General features: G+C 37.7%; 1 long non-coding RNA gene across 2 annotated transcripts in view; it reads left to right on the plus strand.

The window, feature by feature from the left end:
- The window catches only part of LOC122683905, a 113,803-nt gene extending 93,347 nt beyond the window's left edge, over nucleotides 1-20,456 (plus strand). For both annotated transcript variants that reach the window (XR_006337867.1, XR_006337868.1), the window contains 3 exons: nucleotides 14,388-14,532; nucleotides 20,063-20,168; nucleotides 20,285-20,456. This is a non-coding gene — a long non-coding RNA (uncharacterized LOC122683905). The remainder of the gene's footprint in view (nucleotides 1-14,387; nucleotides 14,533-20,062; nucleotides 20,169-20,284) is intronic.
- The last annotated feature ends 556 nt before the right edge of the window (nucleotides 20,457-21,012 follow it).

The following is a 21,012-nucleotide window of genomic DNA, read 5'->3' on the forward strand; positions in this document are numbered from 1 at the left end:
GTATTCCTGCCTGGGAAATCCCATGGACAGAGGAGTCGTAGACTGCAGTCTATGGAGTCACAGAAGAGTCAGAAATGATTGAGTGACTAAATAAATTAAGTGAAAGATGTCATACTAGGTCCCCTTGTTGTCTTTCCTGCAAAAGTTCTGCATCACTGAGACAGCTGATGACCCAGTAGCTGTCATCGTTTTTGTTGGCGTCTAAATCCCTGCATATCACTAGTGTAAATCTTGGCCTCCAAATTTGTGACTTCCTTCTCTCTTGTGATCATTTTCATAATTTCATTTTAGCTGCCCATCTCTGTATCTTCAACTCTGACCTCCAAAATCTCAGATGCAAATATCACACTCGATGACCCCAATCTTCTCTCTGCCATAATCCTTACTCAATAATCTTACTACAACTGTTTCTCAATAATATCTTGATCTCAAATCCAGTGATGTCAGTTTTTCATTATTTTATTATCATATCTCATTCTCCCTTCTCCTTTGGCAGTGCTTATGTTTCAGATGCATCATTGCAATTGCTCATTTTCCACTATCTTTTCACTATTCATGTTTCATTTATACTTTCATTTTGAGTCCATGGTCCATTATTCTATCACTGTCTTAAACATATCTTAAAAATCTTATCTCTTTCTTAATCTTTCTATAGAATACCAACCCTGAGTGAACTCAATAATATTTCTTCTCAGTGCCTGCACTCAAGCATCTGAATGAGAGTCAGAAGAATATTGCCTTTCATTGAAGTTAATTATCCCAAACATTTAACTTGGTTGGCCACTTCTTCACCTGGAAGCACTTCTCTTTCCTGATTTTAGGACACTTTATTTTCTGTCTAAACTCTATAGATAGAAGATATCTTCTAGTTCTCACAAATGTCAGTACTATCTATGTTACAAAAAAATTCAATTATATGTCTTTGGCTCAAATTCCTCTTCTAACTTTAGGCATGTCTACTGACATCTTCACATGTGTCCTATAGGTATATCAAGCTTACTAAGGTCAAAGTCTTTTCTTTCTTCTTTTCTTCTTTCAGTTTTATTGACCTACAATTGACACACAGCACTGTATAAGTTTAAGGTGTACAGCATAATGACTTACATATACTGTGTAAAACTATATACATTTATCTTAAAACTGAATCCTTCTTAAATATTTCTCATCTCACCAAATAGCACCACTAATCTCTCATTTGTTCAGTCCTTGCTTCTTTTCTCTTTCTCATCCCCACATTCAATCCAGATGCCACTTCCATTGATTTTAATTCTAATACATACCTTAAAAGATGTCATCCCAGCTCCCATCCCTCTTGCTTAGATAAGATGGTGATGGCCTCTGACTTGAACTCTGTTTTTTTATTGCTCCTCTACAGCCAGAGCAAAGGGCTTCCTTGGTGGTATAGTGGTAAAGAACCCCCCTGCCAATGCAGGACTTGATCGCACTTGATTCCTGGGTCGGGAAGATCCCCTGGAGAAAAAATGGCAACTCACTCCAATACTCTTGACTGGAAAATTCCATGGACAGAGGAACCTGGTGGACTACAGTCCATGGGGTCACAAAAGAGTCAGACACAACTTAGTGACTAAACAACTCACAACCAGAACAATATTTTTATAACATACATCTGATAATGCATTTTTCAAAAGGACCTCCAACTGCATTTAGTCCTATAATTATTGAAACTGTTGTGTTCCTGACAATTTCAGTACTCTCATCTCCTCTGTTTCCCCCTTCCAGTTGCATTGGCTTCACTTCTGTCCTTCAAACACTCCAAGTTCTATATAGCTTCAGTGCTTTTGCAAAAACAGTTCTTACTACAGGGCCTTTGCACAATGCCCCATTTAATACTTCTGCATACACAATCTACTCTTCCCTTTTTGAAGCTGTCTCCTTTTCATTCATCCCTTCTTGACTAAATAGCATCTCCTAAGACTGTTCTTCCTATCATATCTTATGAAGTACAGCTCTGACTTTTACACAGTATTTTCTTTTTATAACAAAAATCTGTTCATTTCTTTTCTATCACTTAGACAAGTTTTAAATAGTAGCATTATTTATTGATTGATTATTATTATGTGCTTTCCCATTGTATTGAAAAATATCTATGAAGGCAAGGTTATATATTTTGCTAATGAGAGCCTGCTGATTTTTAAACACAAAGCCTGACATTTGATATTTGTTAATTAAAATATATTTTGAATCATTAAATGAGTACATATGTTTTCATGGAAAATACATAATTGGTTAGTTGTGTATTTCAGTCGCAAGACTCAGCTGTTACTGGACTTCACAGATTTAATATAGGGTACTATATTTTAGTGACATTTACTTTAAATTTTAGGCATCTATTTATAATAAAGTAATCCTCCTAGTATTGTCTTGGAATTTTTTAACTAAAAAAACTGGAAAGCAAAAGTTATAGATATAAGTTCCCTCTAAAGACTCTGCTTGTTCTTTACTGTCAAATGTATATTTCTTTTGTCAAATGTATACACTCTGAAAATTTTTGATCACCTTTGTCTTCACTCACCTTGCCTCCTCTCAACTCAGAGCTTTCATTCTCAGTAACACTTATTCAGGACTTCTATTCTATTTTGAGTTGTTGCCCATATTTTGAAGCATTTATACCTTTACTCTAGAAGTAGAGTGTACTTATTTTCAAATCCCACTATTACCTTAGAACCCAGTAGTTACTGACTGTCTAATAGTCAGAAAATTGCATCATCCATCACTTTATTTTTGCTATTTATAAATGTCACTTGTGGGTTACCAATTATCAAGTTAAGTCAGTGATAAACAATTTCACATACATGTAAATTCACATAATCAGGATAAGGATATTATGGGGAAATATCTTTTACCAGCCTTCAGATATTACGTACCTCATTAGTCATTACCATACCTCATTAGTCATCTGTCTACAGCTGGACTTCATGACTGACCGAACAATAAGTTGTATTTCATACTCCATATTTATCAGTTCATTATTATTTTGGGGTAGTTGTGGGTTGAGAGGTTCAGTGGTGATAGTCCTTGTGTTCTACTGGAAGTAGTAATTGCAGCATAAACTTTGGCCCTTAGAAGGTATTCAGCTAATCTTGGTTAAATAAATCATTTACTAGTATGTGACTTAAGGTAAGATGCTTAATGGCATCACCACAGCCGCTGATACTACCATCAATAGCAATAACAGCAGCAGCAAAAAATCCAACATTATACATCATTTGCAGTCACTTGTACTGCTCCTGTCTTCTCTAGTCTGTCAGTGAATAACATCAGAGAAAACAGTGTGCATATTTCTTTGTCTTTTGATCACAACCTCAATAATATTTCCCCAAGTCTCTCTGTTAATAGTGACATGCCTACACTTTACTTCACCTGTAAAGAAGCTGTCTGACAATTGATGGATCTGGACGAGAGGGTAGCCAATTAGGTAATGGCCTCTAGCAAGAGCAGACTCTGAAGAAGAGTCGCCTTTGAACTATGTGGAGTTGAACTAAAGGGCACAGCTGTTACATAAATCAGAGAGAAAAGAACAAGGTTACACCTGTAGGTTGACTCAACAGCTAGATTTTCTCTGTTCAAATAGTAGAGTAGTATAATGATAGCTAATACAATACTCAGTTTAATTAAGTAATTTTGACTTCAATTTTTTAGATAACTCAAGAGAGTGGGGAATTATATCCAAAATTAAAGCGTTAATTTCAGAAATGGAGACATTGCCCTAAAGGATTTCTATCAGAAAGTAACTCATGGGGAGTCTGTTATTAAGAGACTTAACACTTAGATGGCAAAGAACATTATCAGCAGGACCAGTGGCTATATATTTAAAGCCAGAGATCTAATATCAAATTTATTAAGTAGATATAGAGAACATGTCACAAATATGTTTGTAGATATCTTTCTGTAAGACATTTTTTCTAACTACTTGCTGCAATCTGAACTTGGCTCTGACTTGATAAAGGAAACTAACTGGTCAAAGGAATAGATAAAAGTTTGTGCCCATCTGACTCTAATATATTAGTGTTAATTTTTTTCCCCCATAACAGAGATCATTCATGGTTTATGATTTGTACAAAAGTATTGTGCTGAAATTAGAGATGCACTATGGACAAAGACTCTTGCTACTCCCAAGTGTATGTACATTTATCTGCAGGCATCTCAGAATCTAATTATTGTTTCTTTACTGATGTGCTTCCTTTGCCTTCAGAATAGCTAAAAATTAAATTAATTGCAATAATGTTATAATTTTAATGAGAAATAATAAAATGTGAAAAGTCAAGTTTTTATTATGCAATTATATTTCTTTCTAAGCATTTAAACAGTGATATTCACTTGGTGCTGATCCTCAGGGTCCAAGGAAAATTTTATAAAGGTAATAGTTACTTAAGAAGTAAGCTGTACCATGATTTTATCATTTTTAAACTCTCTCTGCAGCTATAGACTGGGCCCTTAGAAACCTAATTCAACCATCCAAACATACCAAAGTTCAAAGGATAAAATAAATTGTATCTTTTATCAATCTTATTAATTTTTAAATTTAAGATGCCCACTTTTACTAGGCACATTTGTTCTAGAAAGTAAGTGATGTAAATTTTTAAATTTCACAGTAACATGACACTTGATATACTTGGCCTGTGAACACAAACTCAGGATAACTCAATACTAAATATATTGAATTAAAAATAAAAGATCAAACTAAGGAAATTAAGTAAAAGTATAAAATGAACCCTTACTTGTGAATAAATTGATGCAGATTACTTTTAGTACATATTGGAAATGTTTTAACTTAGATAATGATAATTTACACATATGTGGTGCTTTTCAGTTTACAAAGTATTTCACAAACATTTTTCTTCTCCAGGAAGCCCCATGGGAATGGCTAAGCAGGTATTTTTATTACCTAAAAAGAAACTTACTCACAGAAAGGTTATTTGATCACTTTACACAACTGCTAGATAGCAGAACCAGGATTTGATAGAATATAGAATTACTCTATAAATACTGTCACATTCATTTTCCCCTAACAGCCAACAGTATTGTCTATAAATATTCTTAATTGATTGACTGTTTTAGGAAGCAATACACTCCTTAAGATTTTGCCAAATAACTTTGTAGATATTTCATGTGACAATTTGTGTAGTAGCTTGTTTTTCACTAGACTGTACCCTCAAGATTTCTCTCTCTGTATTTAACTAGATGTATGTTTTAAGGGTTGTGTCCTCTGGCTTCCATTAGGCATAAGTGACATCTGTCTGTGCATTAATGAAGCACAAAGGCTGCTTTCCATCAATGAAGGAAGAGATCATTGATTTTGCCCTCATCCTTTGAACTATTTAATTTTACAGCCATCTGAGTCAACTTTTATTCTCTAGCATGTGTTCTAGAATTTTAAAAGGAAAGAAGGCAGAAAAGTTCAACACCTAAGTAGACAGCTTTGGCAAATGTTATTCCTACATTGTTTTACAAGTTCTTTTTTTCTGTAGTAAATGGCAGTGCCTTTCACTGAAGGAGTAATTTATAAATATCTCCTTTTGGTTTAGACTTCTATGGTCCTTATAGAACTCTTAAATTTAGTTCAGAGTATGTTTTTTTTTCCCTTTTGGGAAATAAGAGTGGAACATTTTATTCTCTGATATTAACAGTCTGGTGCTATTAAATAGATACGAGAGAGGTGGAAAACGGACATGCAAAAATCATTCTTCAGGTTTCTTTCCCCTTTTTTTAAATGGCAAGGTTAGAAGGAACATGATCTTCTGAGTTCTGACCGGAAAGATAAAAGGAGCATACCCTGGCATTCAGAAGCCCGCCTGGCACACACAGCTAGGTCATGTTATTCTCCAACTAGACGTAAACTATCTCACAGAATGCCAACCTCAGACAAGGTTACTCTGAGATCATCATAAAAGGAAATAAAGCAAGGCCACTTCATAATTCTGTCTAAGCCCAGACAAAAACAAGGTCACTGTGCCACCCACAAAATATCAAACACCCACTTCCTCATCCAAAATGCATGACTGCTACATCCTATCAGTTGCAGTTTTATTTTCATTCTTGTCTCCCCTCCTTCTCAACTAAGTTTACTGAGATACACAATCACAAAAGTTCCCCTGCTTCCTTTCAGCATGCAGTCTTTTGTAAGCCCCTGCTCCCTTAGATCCTCCTGCTCCAAATAATCCAATCAAAACCAAAATCCAATGAAAGGTTCTTTCTAACCATCTCTTCCTGAGACACCCCACAATTCCCAATACAGCAAATATTAAACCAAACCTGTCTCAACTAGAAATGTATTCCTGGTAATCTTGGCTGCAGAATATTGACACATTTTTCATTTTTGTCTCAGTTTACTACTAGTTTTTTTGAAATTAAATTATTTAGGTACTTTGGTCTTCATTTTTCCTCTGTAAAATGGAGATGTTTATATTTACCATAAGATTGTTAAGGTGTTCATTGAGGTAAGCAATTTAAAGTAGCCCAATCATGTCTAACACAGGAAGTAATAAATATTATTTCATTTCATAGTATTTTCTTTTTCCTTCTTTTTCTAATTTCCCCCAAATTTAATTGTGATAGTTTTCTCAGTTGTTTGATACATGATTTGCAACTCATATGATTTTTAAAATCTAAAAAAGAAACCTTTTTAGGTAGTTCTTTGTCTGTTCAGTGGTTAGGACTCTGTGTCTCCAATGCAGGGGGCATGGGTTTGATCCTTGGTCAAAGAACTTAAGTAAAACAATGCAAAGAAATACAGGAAAGCAATAGAATGGGAAAGACTAGAGAACTCTTTAAGAAAACTGGAGATATCAAGGGAACATTTAATGCTAGGATGGGCAAGATAAAGGACAGAAAATGTTAGAACCTGACAGGAGAAGAAGAAATTAAAAAGAGGTGGCAAGAATACACAGAAGAACTATATGAAAAAGGTCTTAATGACCTGGATAGCCATAATGTGTGATCACTCACCTAGAGCCAGACATCATTGAGTGTGAAGTCAAGTGGGCCTTAGGCAGTATTACTGTGAACAAAGCTACTAGAGGTGATGGAGTTCTAGCTGAGCTATTTCAAATCCTAAAAGATGATGCTACTAAAGTGCTGCACTCAATAAGCCAGCAAATTTGGGAAACTCAGTACTGACCACTGGACTGAAAAAAAGTCAGTTTTCATTCCAGTCCCAAAGAAGGGCAATGCTAAAGAATGTTCAAACTACTGTACAGTTGCATTCATTTCACATACTAGTAAGGTTATGCTAAAAATCCTTTTATCTAAACTTCAAAAGTACAAAAACCAAGAACTTCCAGACGTACAAGCTGGGATTAGAAAAGGCAGAGGAGCCAGAGATCAAGGTGCTAGTATTCATTGGATTACAGAGAAAGTAACAGAATTCCAGAAAAATGTCTACTTCTGCTTAACTTCCTATGCTAAATAAAGCCTTTGACTGTATGAAGTGTTAGTCACTCAGTCCGACTCTTTGTGACCCCATGGACTGTAGCCCTCCACGTTACTCTGTCCATGGAATTTTCCAGTCAAGAATAATGGAGTGGGTTGCCATACCCTTCTCCAGGGGATAGTTCTGCCCAGGGATCAAACCTGGGTCTCACGTATTGCAGATAGATTCTTTACCATCTAAGCCACCAGGGAAGCTTTGACTGTATGAAGCACAACAAACTGTGGAAAATTCTTGATGAGATGAGAATACCAGACGACCTTATCTGCCTCCTGAGAGACCTATTTGCAGGTCAAAAAACAACAGTTAGAACCAGACATGGAACCATGGACTGGTAGGGCAAGGATGATGACAAGGCATCACCCTGCTTATTTAACTTCTATGCAGAGTACATCATGTGAAATGCTGGGCTGGATGAGTCACAGGCTGGAATCAAGACTGCTGGGAGAAATATTTACAAACATCAGTTATGGAGATGATACCACTCTAATGGCAGAAAATGAAGATGAACTAAAGAGCCTCTTAATGAGGGTGAAAGAGGAGAGTGAAAAAGCTGGCTTAAAACTCAACATTAAAAAACAGAGATCATGGCATCTGGTCCCATCATTTCATGGGTATTAGATAGGGAAAAAGTGAAAACAGGGACAGATTTTATTTTCTTGGACTCCAAAATCATGCAGATGGTGATTGCAGCCATGAAATTAAAAGACATTGCACCTTGGAAGAAAAGCTATGACAAACCCAGACAGTGTATTAAAAAGCAGAGGCATCACTTTGCAGACAAAGGTCTGTATAGTTGTTGGTCCTTTATTTATTTTATTTATTTATTTATTTATTTATTAGTTGGAGGCTAATTACTTCACAACATTTCAGTGGGTTTTGTCATACATTGATATGAATCAGCCATAGAGTTACACGTATTCCCCATCCCGATCCCCCCTTTCACCTCCCTCTCCACCCGATTCCTCTGGGTCTTCCCAGTGCACCAGGCCCGAGTGCTTGTCTCATGCATCCCACCTGGGCTGGTGATCTGTTTCACCATAGATAATATACATGCTGTTCTTTCGAAACATCCCACCCTCACCTTCTCCCACAGAGTTCAAAAGTCTGTTCTGTATTTCTGTGTCTCTTTTTCTGTTTTGCATATAGGATTATCATTACCATCTTTCTAAATTCCATATATATGTGTTAGTATGCTGTAATGTTCTTTATCTTTCTGGCTTACTCCACTCTGTATACAGAATGAAGTTGTTGGTCCTTTAATAGACTGGAACCTGGTGGTCCAGAGTCGACGATGAGAAAGTGAAAGAAGGAAAGAGGCTAATATTCCCTGGGTTACACAGCCGGTTTTTGTGTTCCAGGGAATCAGCCAGAAATAGAGAGATAAAGAGAGGAAGAGAAAGAAAGAAAGAAAGACACAGGGATCAAAGCTCTGATGGAGCAAAGGTGTTTTAATCAACATGATGTGGGCATATATACTGTCTTACAAGGTAGTTATTCTCAGCAAAGATAAAGATTAAAATTCCAGACTTACAAAACACAAGATGATCCCTATTAAAGAGAGAGGAGGGTACTTATCACCATAATGAGAAACTAACAAAGGAAATGCCTGGAATCCTCAGCCCCAGGAAAGGTGTGCCTCTCCTTTTAATTCCTGAATATTCAGGAATTAATAAGGACCAAAGGATTCCTGACAGATCCAAAACAGCACACAGGAAGCCTCCTGTTAAATGCTTCCTGACATATAGTCAAAGCTATGGTTTTTCCAGTAGTCCTGTATGGAGGTGAGAGTTGGACCATAAAGAATGCTGAACGTTACAAAAAAAACAAAAAAAAACAAAACAAAAAAAAAAAAAGAATGCTGAACGCTGAAGAATTGATGCTTTTGAATTATGGTGCTGAAGAAGACTCTTGAGAATCACTTGGTCTGCAAGGAGATCAAAGCAGTCCATCCTAAAGGAAATCAGTCCTGAATATTCATTGCAAGGTCTGATGCTGAAGCTGAAGCTCCAATACTTGATCCACCTGATGCGAAGAGTCGCCTCATCAGAAAGGACCCTGCTGCTGGACAAGTTGAAGGCAAAAGGAGAAGGGATCAGCAGAGGATGAGATGCTTAGATAGAATCACCTACTCAGTGGACATGAATTTGAGCAAACTTCAGGAGAGAGTGAAGAACAGGGAAGCCTGGCACACTGCAGTCCATGGGGTTTCAAAGAGTTGGTCATAACTTAGCAACTGAACAGCAACCCACTCCAGTATTCTTGCCTGGAAAATTCCATGGACAGTGGAGTGTGGCAGGCTACAGTCCATGGGATCACAAAGAGTCAGACACAGCTGAGCAGCTGTGTACACAGAAGATCATGTATGCTCCGTGGTGCAGCCAAAAAAGAAAAAGAAAAGAAACCTTCCTTTCAACTGTTTAATTGGGGATCAGAATTTTGATAATATGTTTGCAGTTTTATAACTATATTCCTTTCTTTGCTTTACTGTCTTCATACTCTGAGAAATATTGTTGCCCCTGGAATTCATTTATGAAAACCCTGAGTTCCAGGGTGTGAGCTGGGCAAAGTGGGCACCAATGAATTAGATGTCACCCTGCCATCAAATAATACATATTCATCTCCAGTAATATTTCAAGTATCAGTCATACTAATAGTTCTTATGTTCCTAGTCCAGTGTATCTGGGGTTTATGACACAGTCCAACAGTCCTAGTGCTACACCAAGCTTCTCATTTGGTGAGATGGGATTCAGTGACAAATAGGGTAATAAATTCAGAGAATAATCCAATTTAGATACACTCTCAAAATACTTAAATAGAAATCTGACAGATATAAAAGGAAAAATTGAAAAACTCTTCATTCTCTGGGAATCCTAATAGAAACTATAAACTAAGCAGGCAAAAATAATGAGATGAACTGAGGAATGTGAACAACAAGAGAAGCTATCTGTATCATGTGTTTGTGTGTGTGTAGATTCACCCAAAAATCCAAGCAAAATCATGGTTTTTAGACATATGCAGAACATTTATAAGACTCAACCCCATTCCAAATGACAAAAGAAGCCTTGGCGGGGGTGGTGGTGGTTTAGTCGCCAAGTCGTGTCTGACTCTTGTGACCCCATGGACTGTAGCCCACCAGGCTCCTCTGTCCATGGGATTTTCCAGGCAAGAATACTGGGGGGATTTGCCATTCCCTTCTGCAGGGGATCTTCCCAACTCGGGGTTCAAACCTGGATCGTTTGCATTTCAGGAGGACTCTTTACCATCTGAGCCACCAGCGAAGCCCAAAGGAAGCCTTAAGAAATAGCAAAGAACTGGTAATCAGTCAGTTCAGTTGCTCAACTTGTGTCTGAATCTTTGCTACCCCTGCAGCATGCCAGGCCTCCCTGTCCATCACCAACTCCCGAAGCTTGCTCAAACTCATGTCCCTTGACTCGGCGATGCCATCCAAGCATCTCATCCTCTGTCATCCCCTTCTCCTCCTGCCTTCAATCTTTTCCAGCATCAGGGTCTTTTCCAATGAGTCAGTCTTCACATCAGGTCGCCAAAGTATTGGAGTTTCAGCTTCAGCATCAGTCCCTCCAATTAATATTCAAGGCTGATTTCATCTAGGATCAACTGATTTGATCTCCTTGCAGTCCAAGGGATTCTCAAGAGTCTTCTTCAACACCACAGTTCAAAAACATCAATTCTTCAGCGCTCAGCTTTCTTTATAGTCCAACTCTCACATAAATACGTAACTACTGGAAAAACCATAGCTTTGACTAGATGTACCTTTGTCTGCAAAGTAATGTCTCTGCTTTTTACTATGCTGTCTAGGTTGGTCATATCTTTTCTTCCAGAGAGCAAGTGTCTTTTAATTTCAGGGTTGTGGTCACCATCTGCAGTGATTTTGGAGTCCAAGAAAATAAAATTTTTCACTGTTTTCACTGTTTCCCCATCGATTTGCCTTGAGGTAATGAGACTGGATGCCATGATCTTAGTTTTTTGAATGTTGAGATTTAAGCTAGCATTTTCTACTCTCCTCTTTCACATTCAACAGGAGGCCATAAGGGTGGTGTCATCTGCACATCTGAGGTTATTGATATATCTCCTGGCAATCTTGATTCCAGCTTGGGCTTCATCCAGTCTGGCATTTTGCATGATGTACTCTGCATATAAGTTAAATAAGCATGGTGACAATATACAGCCTTGATATATTGCCTTCCCAATTTTGAACCAGTCCATGGCTCTGTGTCCAGTTCTAATGGTTGATTCCTGACCTGCATACAGATTTCTCAGAAGGCACGTAAGGTGGTCTGGTATTCCCAACCCTTTAAGAATTTTTCAACAACAACAACAGCAGAAAATAATTTTTCAGTTTGTTGTGATCCACACAGTCAATGGCTTTAGCATAGTCAATGAAGCAGAACTAGATGTTTTTCTGGAACTCTCTTACTTTTTCTATGATCCAATGGATGTTTGTAATTTGATCTCTGGTTCCTCCGCCTGGTGGCTCAGATGGTAAAACATCTGCCTAAAATTCAGGAGACCTGGGTTGGATTCCTGAGTTGGGAAGATCCCCTGGATAAGGAAATAGCAACCCACTCCAGTATTCTTGCCTGGAAAATCCCATGGACAGGGGAGCCTAGTAGCCTAAAGTCCACGGGGTCGCAAAGAGTTGGACATGACTGAGTGACTTCACTTTTCCTCTGCATTTTCTAAATCCAGCTTAAACATCTGGAAGTTCTTGGTTCACATATAGTTGAAGCTTGGCTTGGACAATTTTTATCTTTACTTTGCTAGTGTCTGAGATGAGTGCGACTGTGCAGTAGTTTGAACATTTTTTGGCATTGCCTTTCTTTCAGACTGGAATGAAAACTGACTTTTTCCAGTTCTGTAGCCACCTCTGAGTTTTCCAAATTTGCTGGCATATTGAGTGCAGCATTTTCACAGCATTATATTTTAGTTTTTTGAAATAGTTCAGCTGGAATTCCATCAATTCCACTCACTTTGTTCATAGTGATGCTTCCTAAAGCCCAACTGACTTTGTACTCCAGGATGTCTGGTTCTAGGTGAGTGATCACACCATCATGGTTATCTGGGTCATTCAGATCATTGTGTGTAGTTCTTGTGTGTATTCCTGCCTTCTCTTATTAATATATACTGCTTCTGTTAGGTCCATACCATTTCTGTCCTTTATTGTGCCCATCTTTGCATGAAATGTTCCCTTGGTGTTTCTAATTTTCTTGAAGAGATCTCTAGTCTTTTCCATTCTGTTGTTTTCTTCTGTTTCTTTGCATTGATCACAGAGGTAGGCTTTGTTATCTCTCCGTGCTGTTTTTTGGAACTCTGCATTCAGATGGGTATATCTTTCCTTTTCTCCTTGGCCTTTCACTTCTCTTCTTTTCTTAGCTATTTGTAAGACCTCCTCAGATGACTATTTTGCCTTTCTTTTTCTTAGGGATGGTTTTGATCACCCCCTTCTATACAATGTTAATGAAGCTTCATCCATAGTTCTTCAGGCAATCTATCATATCTAATCCCTTGAATCTATTTGTCCCTTCCACTGTATAATCATAAGGTACTTGATATAGGTCATACCTGAATGGTCTAGTGGTTTTCCCTACTTTCTTAAATTTAATTCTGAATTTTGCAATAAGGTGTTCATGATCTGAGTGACAGCTATCTCCCAGTCTTATGTTGCTGACTGTATAGAGCTTTCCCATCTTTGGCTGCAAACAATATAATTAATCTGATTTTGGTAATGACTATCTGGTGATGTCCATGTGTAGAGTCATCTCTTGTATTGTTGAAAGATGGCAAGTGATCTGACTAGTATGTACTCTTGGCAAAACCGTTAGCCTTTGCCCTCCTTCATTTTGTACTCCAAGACCAAACTTACCTGTTACTCGAGATATCTGTTTACTTCCTACTTTTGCATTCATATCCCCTATGATGAAAAGGCCATCTTTTTGGGGTGTTAGTTCTAGAAGGTCTTGTAGGTCTTCATGGAACCATTCAACTTCAGCTTCTTTGATATTAGTGGTTGGGGCATAGACTTGGATTACTGTGATACTGAATGGTTTGCTTTGGAAATGAACAGAGATCATCCTGTCATTTTTGAGATTGCACCCAAGCACTGCATTTCAGACTGTTTTGTTGACTTTGAGGGCTACTTCATTTCTTCTAAGGGATTCTTGCTCACAGTAGTAGGTGTAACATTCATCTGAATTAAATTCACCCATTCTGGTCCATTTTAGTTCACTGATTCCTAACATGTTAATCTTCACTCTTGCCATCTCCTGTTTGACCACTTTCAATTTACCTTGATTCATGGACCTAATATTCCAGGTTCCTATGCAATATTGTTCTTTACAGCATCGGACTTTACTGCCATCATCAGTGACATCCACAACTGGGTGTTTTTTGCTTGTTTGTTTGTTTGTTTTGTTTTGCTTTGACTCAACCTCTTCATTCTTTCCTGAGCTATTTCTCCACTCTTCTCCAGTAGCATGCTGGGCACCTACTGACTTGGGACGTTCATCTTCCAGTGTCATTTCTTTTTGCCTTTTCATACTGTTCATGGCATTCTCAAGGCAAGAATACTGGAGTAGTTTGCCATTCTCTTCTCCACTGGAACCACATTTTGTCATAATGGTCCAGTGTCATGGTGGTTTTGTCATGGCTCCACCATGATCCATCCATCTTGGATGGCCCTACAGGCCATGACTCAGTTTCATTGAATTAGACAAGGGTTTGATCCATTTGATCAGCTTTGTTTTCTGTGATTGTGGCTTTTATTGTGTCTGCTCTCTGATGGATAAGGATAAGAGGCTTGTGGAAGTTTCCTTATGGGAGAATCTGGCTGTGGGGAATCTGGGTCTTGCTCAGGGCTATCCTAAGTAGATCTTTAATCCAATTTTCTGTTGATGGGTGAGGCAGTGTTCCTTCCCTGTAGGCTGGCCTGAGGCCAAACTACGCAGGGGTAACAGCAGTAACCGGCATGCCCTGCAGCTCCCACAACCATTGTATTCAGTGCCCCTGACCCCATGGCAGGCCACTGTTGACCCACAGCTCTGCCGGAGACTCCTGGACACTCACAGGTAAGTCTGGCTTAGCCTCTTGCGGGGTCACTACTCCTATCTGCTGGGTTTTGGTTTTGTTTGTGCCCTCCAAGAGTCTTTTTCACCAGTCCAGTTAAGTTCTGTAATGAGATCCCACTGGCCTTCAAAGTCAAATTCCCTGGGAGTTCTCAGAATTGGTAATACATGGACAATATTCTCTGGCTAAAATTCAATAAAACTAAGAGTAAGCAGTAGGTCTGGAGCATTTCCAATTCTCTTTTCCAAAGCTAAAGGCTCTCTGGGACCAGGTGCCACTGCTGTTGAAGTAGAAAAATATTAAAAATAAAAACAATGACTCTTAAGAAGCCAGTACTTGATCACACTTCATCTTCTTGCCTTTTCATCCTTCCCAAAACTTTCCCTACATATACTGTCCAGATAATTGCTTAAGAAGAACAATTTAAAAAGAGAAAGGAAACATATACAAACTAATAAAACGGCAGTAGATCAGTACAAGAGGGATAAGCATAGGGATAAGCATAGTTTTGGTTGACAGAATGGGTTAAATAATATTCTCCGGTCTGGTATGACTAGAGCAGAAGTATTGAGTAGGAGATAATATGGCATATGATTGAGCATGAAGAGAGCAACCACATCAAGCACTTTGGGAAATTTTATACAAAAGAGTTTAGAATGGAAGCAGTAACCAATGGAGAACAACTTTGTTTTCTGAAATTATAAAATTGGACTCCTAGGAAACTCAGTTTGACAACTGTATAAGCATTTCAAGAAGGAGAGACAGAATTTGAAGAAAGAACACTTATGAGGTGATAAATATTTGATACCAGAAAATGTCAGAGTCAAGCAGGTGGATAGTTAAATGATGGTGTGCACCAGCATAAGAGGCCAATGTTTTGGTTATTGCTTCCACAGTGGTATGCTCAAGTCATCCCTGATAAATATTTTTATCTGAGCTTAAAGGAAGTAATGAGAGCAAGAAGTTCAAAGACCAGTGTGTAAAGGAAATTGAAAAAAGAGAGGTGGCTCAGTAGCAGAGAAATGAGTGGAGTCATTTTATAATCGATGAAGATATGAGTCCCACCATGCTTACCACCTTCACTTCTCATTCTGCCAAACACACTGGCAAGTGGGAAAAAATGGAAATCCAGGAACAGAAATCTGTTCTTTCATCCACATAAGGAAAAACAGTGTGATGCTACAGGGCATTTTGAATTTAATCCAATCCAGCTATAATCTTGAAGCTTCTATAAAGCTTAAGAAGCTTCTTGGCATAGAGAGCCCCAATGTTGATATCCAGAGAGGAAAGAAGGGAAATAATACTTTGTCAGCTTTTCTCTCCCTATTTTTCTCTTTCTTATACCTTTTCCCTCATGACTTTTTCTTTATCTTTATATCTGAGTTGGGGAAACCAGTATTGCTGCTGCTGCTAAGTCGCCTCAGTCGTGTCCGACTCTGTGCGACCCCAGAGATGGCAGCCCACCAGGCTCCCCCGTCCCTGAGATTCTCCAGGCAAGAACACTGAAGTGGGTTGCCATTTCCTTCTCCAAAACTAGTGTTAAGATGGACGAAAAAATGCTATCATGGTCTTTTTCTTGTTGTTCTGATAGATCTTTAAAAATTTAAATATTTTGGAAAAGTTTAAAAGACTGATTTTTTTAATATTGAAGCAATATGAATATGGATTTTAATTTAGCTTTTATTATATATTGAAATAAATTCCACTCAGTGATTTACTTAAGAAAAATTCAGAACACTAGATATTGAGGAAATAATTTTATTCTCTTAATTAATTGCATGTGTATTTTATTATATTGTAGATGTTTGAAATAAAAATATTACCCCATTGATTTAATCATGTATAACACAGAGTGATTAAAAGAAATTTTGAGCTCCATGTTTTAATTAAATTTTTTTGTAAGTATAAATGAACAATTAGTAAAATTTTGCTGTATAATCCTCTAAATAACCTTTCTTAACAATATATTTCATAGTTTATTTTTTCTCATTTATCTTACTTTAATCTAAAATTTCATAGAAGTATAATTTAATACACATTTTCAATTAGATATTTTCATAGCTATTGTAGCTAGTAGCTACAAAATACTTCTGAGCACCTTCATCAGAGCAAAGCTCCCACATCATAACTAGCTCAATAAAGCTGGTTAAACATTTGCTGAGAAAAGAAATAAAAACCAATTTTGCCTTCAGTTAAAAAAAAGGACAGCCTGAGGTATCCAGATCATCAACAGACTCAGCTGTCATTAAAAGAATGTTCAGATATCGAATTTTTCATTTAATTACCATTTGAACTTTGATAGTATTTTATAAATCATAAGGCTGTATTAGTAGGGTCCCAGCAGGAAACAGAGAACACAATTAATTGGATAATTGAGGAGAGTTTAATAAACTTCCGAAGGCATGGACAGGATTTAAGGGTACCAGTAAGGTACTTGAAGTTCCCTAGGCTAACAACTGAAGTCATATTTATCCTAAGGCTAAAAGATGGAGTGATCCCTGGAACACAGAGAAATGGAGAGGATCACCTGAGTGGCGGTGTGGTCTCTGAGGGAAGACACACAGAGAATAGATACCCTAATGTCGTTCTCCCGCCAGCCCTGCGGTGCTTCCCATTAATCAAAGTCATAGGTAAGCCTCAGTGCTTGGAACTCCACTGTTGCACTTTGTCCTAGTCAGTTTTACCTCCAAGACACAGAGCTGAGTAGAGAAAGACTGAAAAATTACACACGGGAGAAAAACAGAATACAGCCAGCTTATTGGCTCAGAAGGAGAATTTAAACACCCACTCAGAAAGTGTTTATTGAACATCTATTGTATATTGTGTTAGGCACTGGGGATAAAAATATGAACAGAATGTAATTCTCACAAGTGGAAAAACAACATGGGCTTTTTTTTTTTTCTTTTTCATTTTTTTCTTTCCTTCAGAAGCATGCAGATTAAAAAGGGACTAAGGAAAACAAAAACAGGAAAAACTTCATTATATAGAAAAGATATTATGAATTATAAAATATTCACTCCTAGAAAAAAATAGAAGAAAAAACTACTCTACATCCAAGCCTCCATCTGCCTCGAAAGAAAAAGGCTTGTAAAAATTATTCTGGACCTAAAAATTCCTATAAATGAATAGTAGGCCCAAGTTATATGAGGAGGCACAGGGAATTGATTCATGCTTAATAAACCCTGCAATTAATAAAACCTTGTTCCTGGGCTGCTCTGTCCTCTGGGGAGCTCTCAGTATTTTATAGCCCTTGTCTAAGAAGCCTTATAACTCCTCTGTGTTATAAAGAATGGAGTAAGTATGACAATTGGGTGGGTATTTTTTTCTCCGTCTTCTGTACCTGGGATCCTTTACTGGGGAATCAATGTTTTACAGTTCTGTTTTTTGCACTTTATACAACTACTGAAGGGTAGCTTTCTTTGCCTGCACTAATTATGTCCAGATTGCTGGAGATCGTACATCATCCAGTGGTTAAATTTTAATTAATTAAAAGAATGTTAACTAAGCCTTTTGTATATTTAACCAAAATATAAATAAGCACTACTTTCCTTAGTTTTCCTTTGACCTTAAGCTTAATTCTGTACTTGATAAAATGTTCTGTGGTACAATTCTAGACTGAATGTGACAGACAGTAGTGATAAAAGTGACCCATTTAATAATTGATTGTTTCCTTATTCTCCTCTCAGTTGCTTAAAAAACACATGCCTGCTTATGCACGTATTGCTGAGGTTGATTTGTATGGCTTAAAGCCATTGTGAGTTTCTTCCAGACCATTGCTTACCTAGCCCCTGCTACAGTTGTCATTAAGACTTCAGTACAAGCAAGAGGATGCCTTTCCCAGCCGCTCAAGACACCTTAGTGTTTTGTATTCCTGAAACTGACAGATGGATGAAAATTCTCTGTTAGGAAATGAGATAACCCACATGTCAATTGGAGTTTCCTAGCCCTTTGGGACTCGCCTGGACAGCTGTTTATGTCTAATGGAAGCCAAAGTAGCCCTCAAACTCCTGCACTTTGAGGGGAGGATGGTGCCTGTGTTTTCCAGGTCCCTTCTACCTCCCATTTCCTTCCTTTCCTACATACAATCATTCCAATGACATTTATGCAGACATGAAACAGATTCTAGCCTAATTTTCCCCTAACATGCACTCCTCATACAAAATGTCCTCAAGTGTTGTAGAATTGGAGAGGTGTGAGAAGGTAAAAGGACATTTATAGTGGAAATAACTTCACATTGAACCCTGGCACTTTAAAATATTAGTCTCTGCTTTTCCAGTAAATTTCCGAAGACCCTCCCCACCTAAGGACCTCTGCACCTCAGCTTCCTGCCCCGCCCCCATCTGCTTCCCTCTCTCTGCATTTCCCTCTGTGTTCTCCTCCTTCCTAAGAGAGATTAAAATTCCTCCCTTTGTCTCAAGGAGGCTTTTTCATCTTTTAGCTTTGCTGTGGCTTCTCCTACCAACATCTATAGTCTTAGGATCTTACAATACCAACTGCTTTATTGAGGTTCTTCCCCAGAGAAAGACTTGTTCTCTCTATAAGGGGTAAATGGACAGTTATTAAGGTAATAGCATTTTCCACTTTGCCATGGTGGGACATATACTTCCTAACAAGATAACCTAGTATTTCCTTTCTATTTTCCCCTGTAACCTTGAGAGATGAAGAAAAAATTTTACTTACATAATAAAGTAATTACAAATTTGGCAGCCATATGTTTTTGACAATAGAAGTGCATTATTTCAGTGTATTGATAATATAATTTGAGAGCCTGAACACATGCAGGTTGAACTTATGAGTTCTTTGGTTCATAAGTTAAGGACAGTCTTACATAGATTTGGGAACCAAATAGGAAAATATAAGATGTGCTAGGCTGAAGTTGTATATTTTCAGATTTTTTTTTTTTTTTTTTGGTATCTGAACCTTGAAAAGTAGGATAGGTGGTGTGATTTTTAAAGACCTGAGATGATCAATCCTAATTTTCTACATTATTTACAAACCAGCTTTTGGATGTCTAATCTCTTTGAACCAAAGTTTCTCTTCTGAGAATAAGTAATATTAAGGCAGAATCACAGAAAATGCACTGAGCATCTGAAAGGGAGGGGAAGTGAGTCAAAAGGGAAGGGCTGCAGTCACCTGAGCTAAATTTCAGCTGTGCTAGGAAAGCAGCAAAGCAGAAGGCAAGATGGATTCCATCAGGGTTACTTCCTGCTTATGTCTCTGACCTTTACTATTCAAAGTATGTATTAAATTGAGAAGTTCTCTGGTTGGTGACAAAGTGGATGTCCTATGGCTTTTGTATCTTAGAAGATAACTCAGGACAGGGCTTAAGTTCAGATTTATTGCAGTGCTATGAGTGGAAAAAAAAATAAAGCAAGGTAAAAGAAGATATCAGGGGTATAGAGGACTCATCAGGGTCAAAGAGAAAGTAAATGGAAATTGGAAGATATTTTTGTGTCATTTATGTCCTGATGCTCTTTTAATTTCATTTAAAATGAGTAATTTACCATGAACAAAAATGCTCTCATGGCCCAGACTCCAAGATGTACTCCAGACAGAAATACCTGCAAAGGAAAAATCAGGACAATGGACAGCACCAGAAAAGGCCACCTTTGACCAGGCTGGGGAGCTCCTCTTAGAGGTGTGTTCTTTTCTTTCTTTCTTTCTTCTTCTCTTTTTTTTTTAGTTGAATATTTACAATATTGCGTTAGTTTCGGGTATACAGTATAATGAGTTGGTTTTTTGTTTTGTTTTCAGGAAATGTCTTAAATATATTCAGAGTCAAGGCCTCTCCCAGAATGATTACACTGTTACAGTCTTGCCATTGGGCTTCCCAGTATAAAGCATAACGTCTGGATTTGAAGAGATCCTTACAGATACTATTTGGCTGAATACATTCAACATATAGTTTACATACAGATCAATAAAGATTGAGTTCCAATTGAACCCACGTCTTAGCTTCTAATTGTTTCCTCCAAATTACAGTATAAAGGAATCACTTTTGCATTTTCCTAACTGAATCAGGAATTTTAACTTATTTACTTTCACAGACTATGACCTAGGAGTACAAATACTCACCTAACTAAAAGCCTAGTGGACCACTTAGCAGAAAGCTTTTTTTCCTCCTAGCGCTTACTTATAGAAATCCAATAGGGCTTCACTCCCCTAGCTATCACGAGCTGCTCTGAGCTTTCAAAGGTTGTCTTCGTCTGTCTGATAACATCTGCTCCACACTCTGGTCATATGGTAGCCCTTAGGAAACAGTTCTCTAAGGCAGAAGCATATTTCATAAGATTCATATGATTTACAAACAAGAAATTTAAGTTCTAATTAGTACTTTCAGGGTGATTCATGCAAAAGAAAGATTTCCGTTTGCATGTCAATGAAAACCTGCTGCCTTAGAAACCCTTGCTAAACTATATGATTAATCTTTGTACATGAGGAAGGATTTATTTTTCTTATTCCCAGTCCTCAGGAACAGATTC

This window comes from Cervus elaphus, chromosome 25 (genome assembly GCF_910594005.1).
Source record: "Cervus elaphus chromosome 25, mCerEla1.1, whole genome shotgun sequence".
Taxonomy (NCBI): Eukaryota; Metazoa; Chordata; class Mammalia; order Artiodactyla; family Cervidae; genus Cervus; species Cervus elaphus.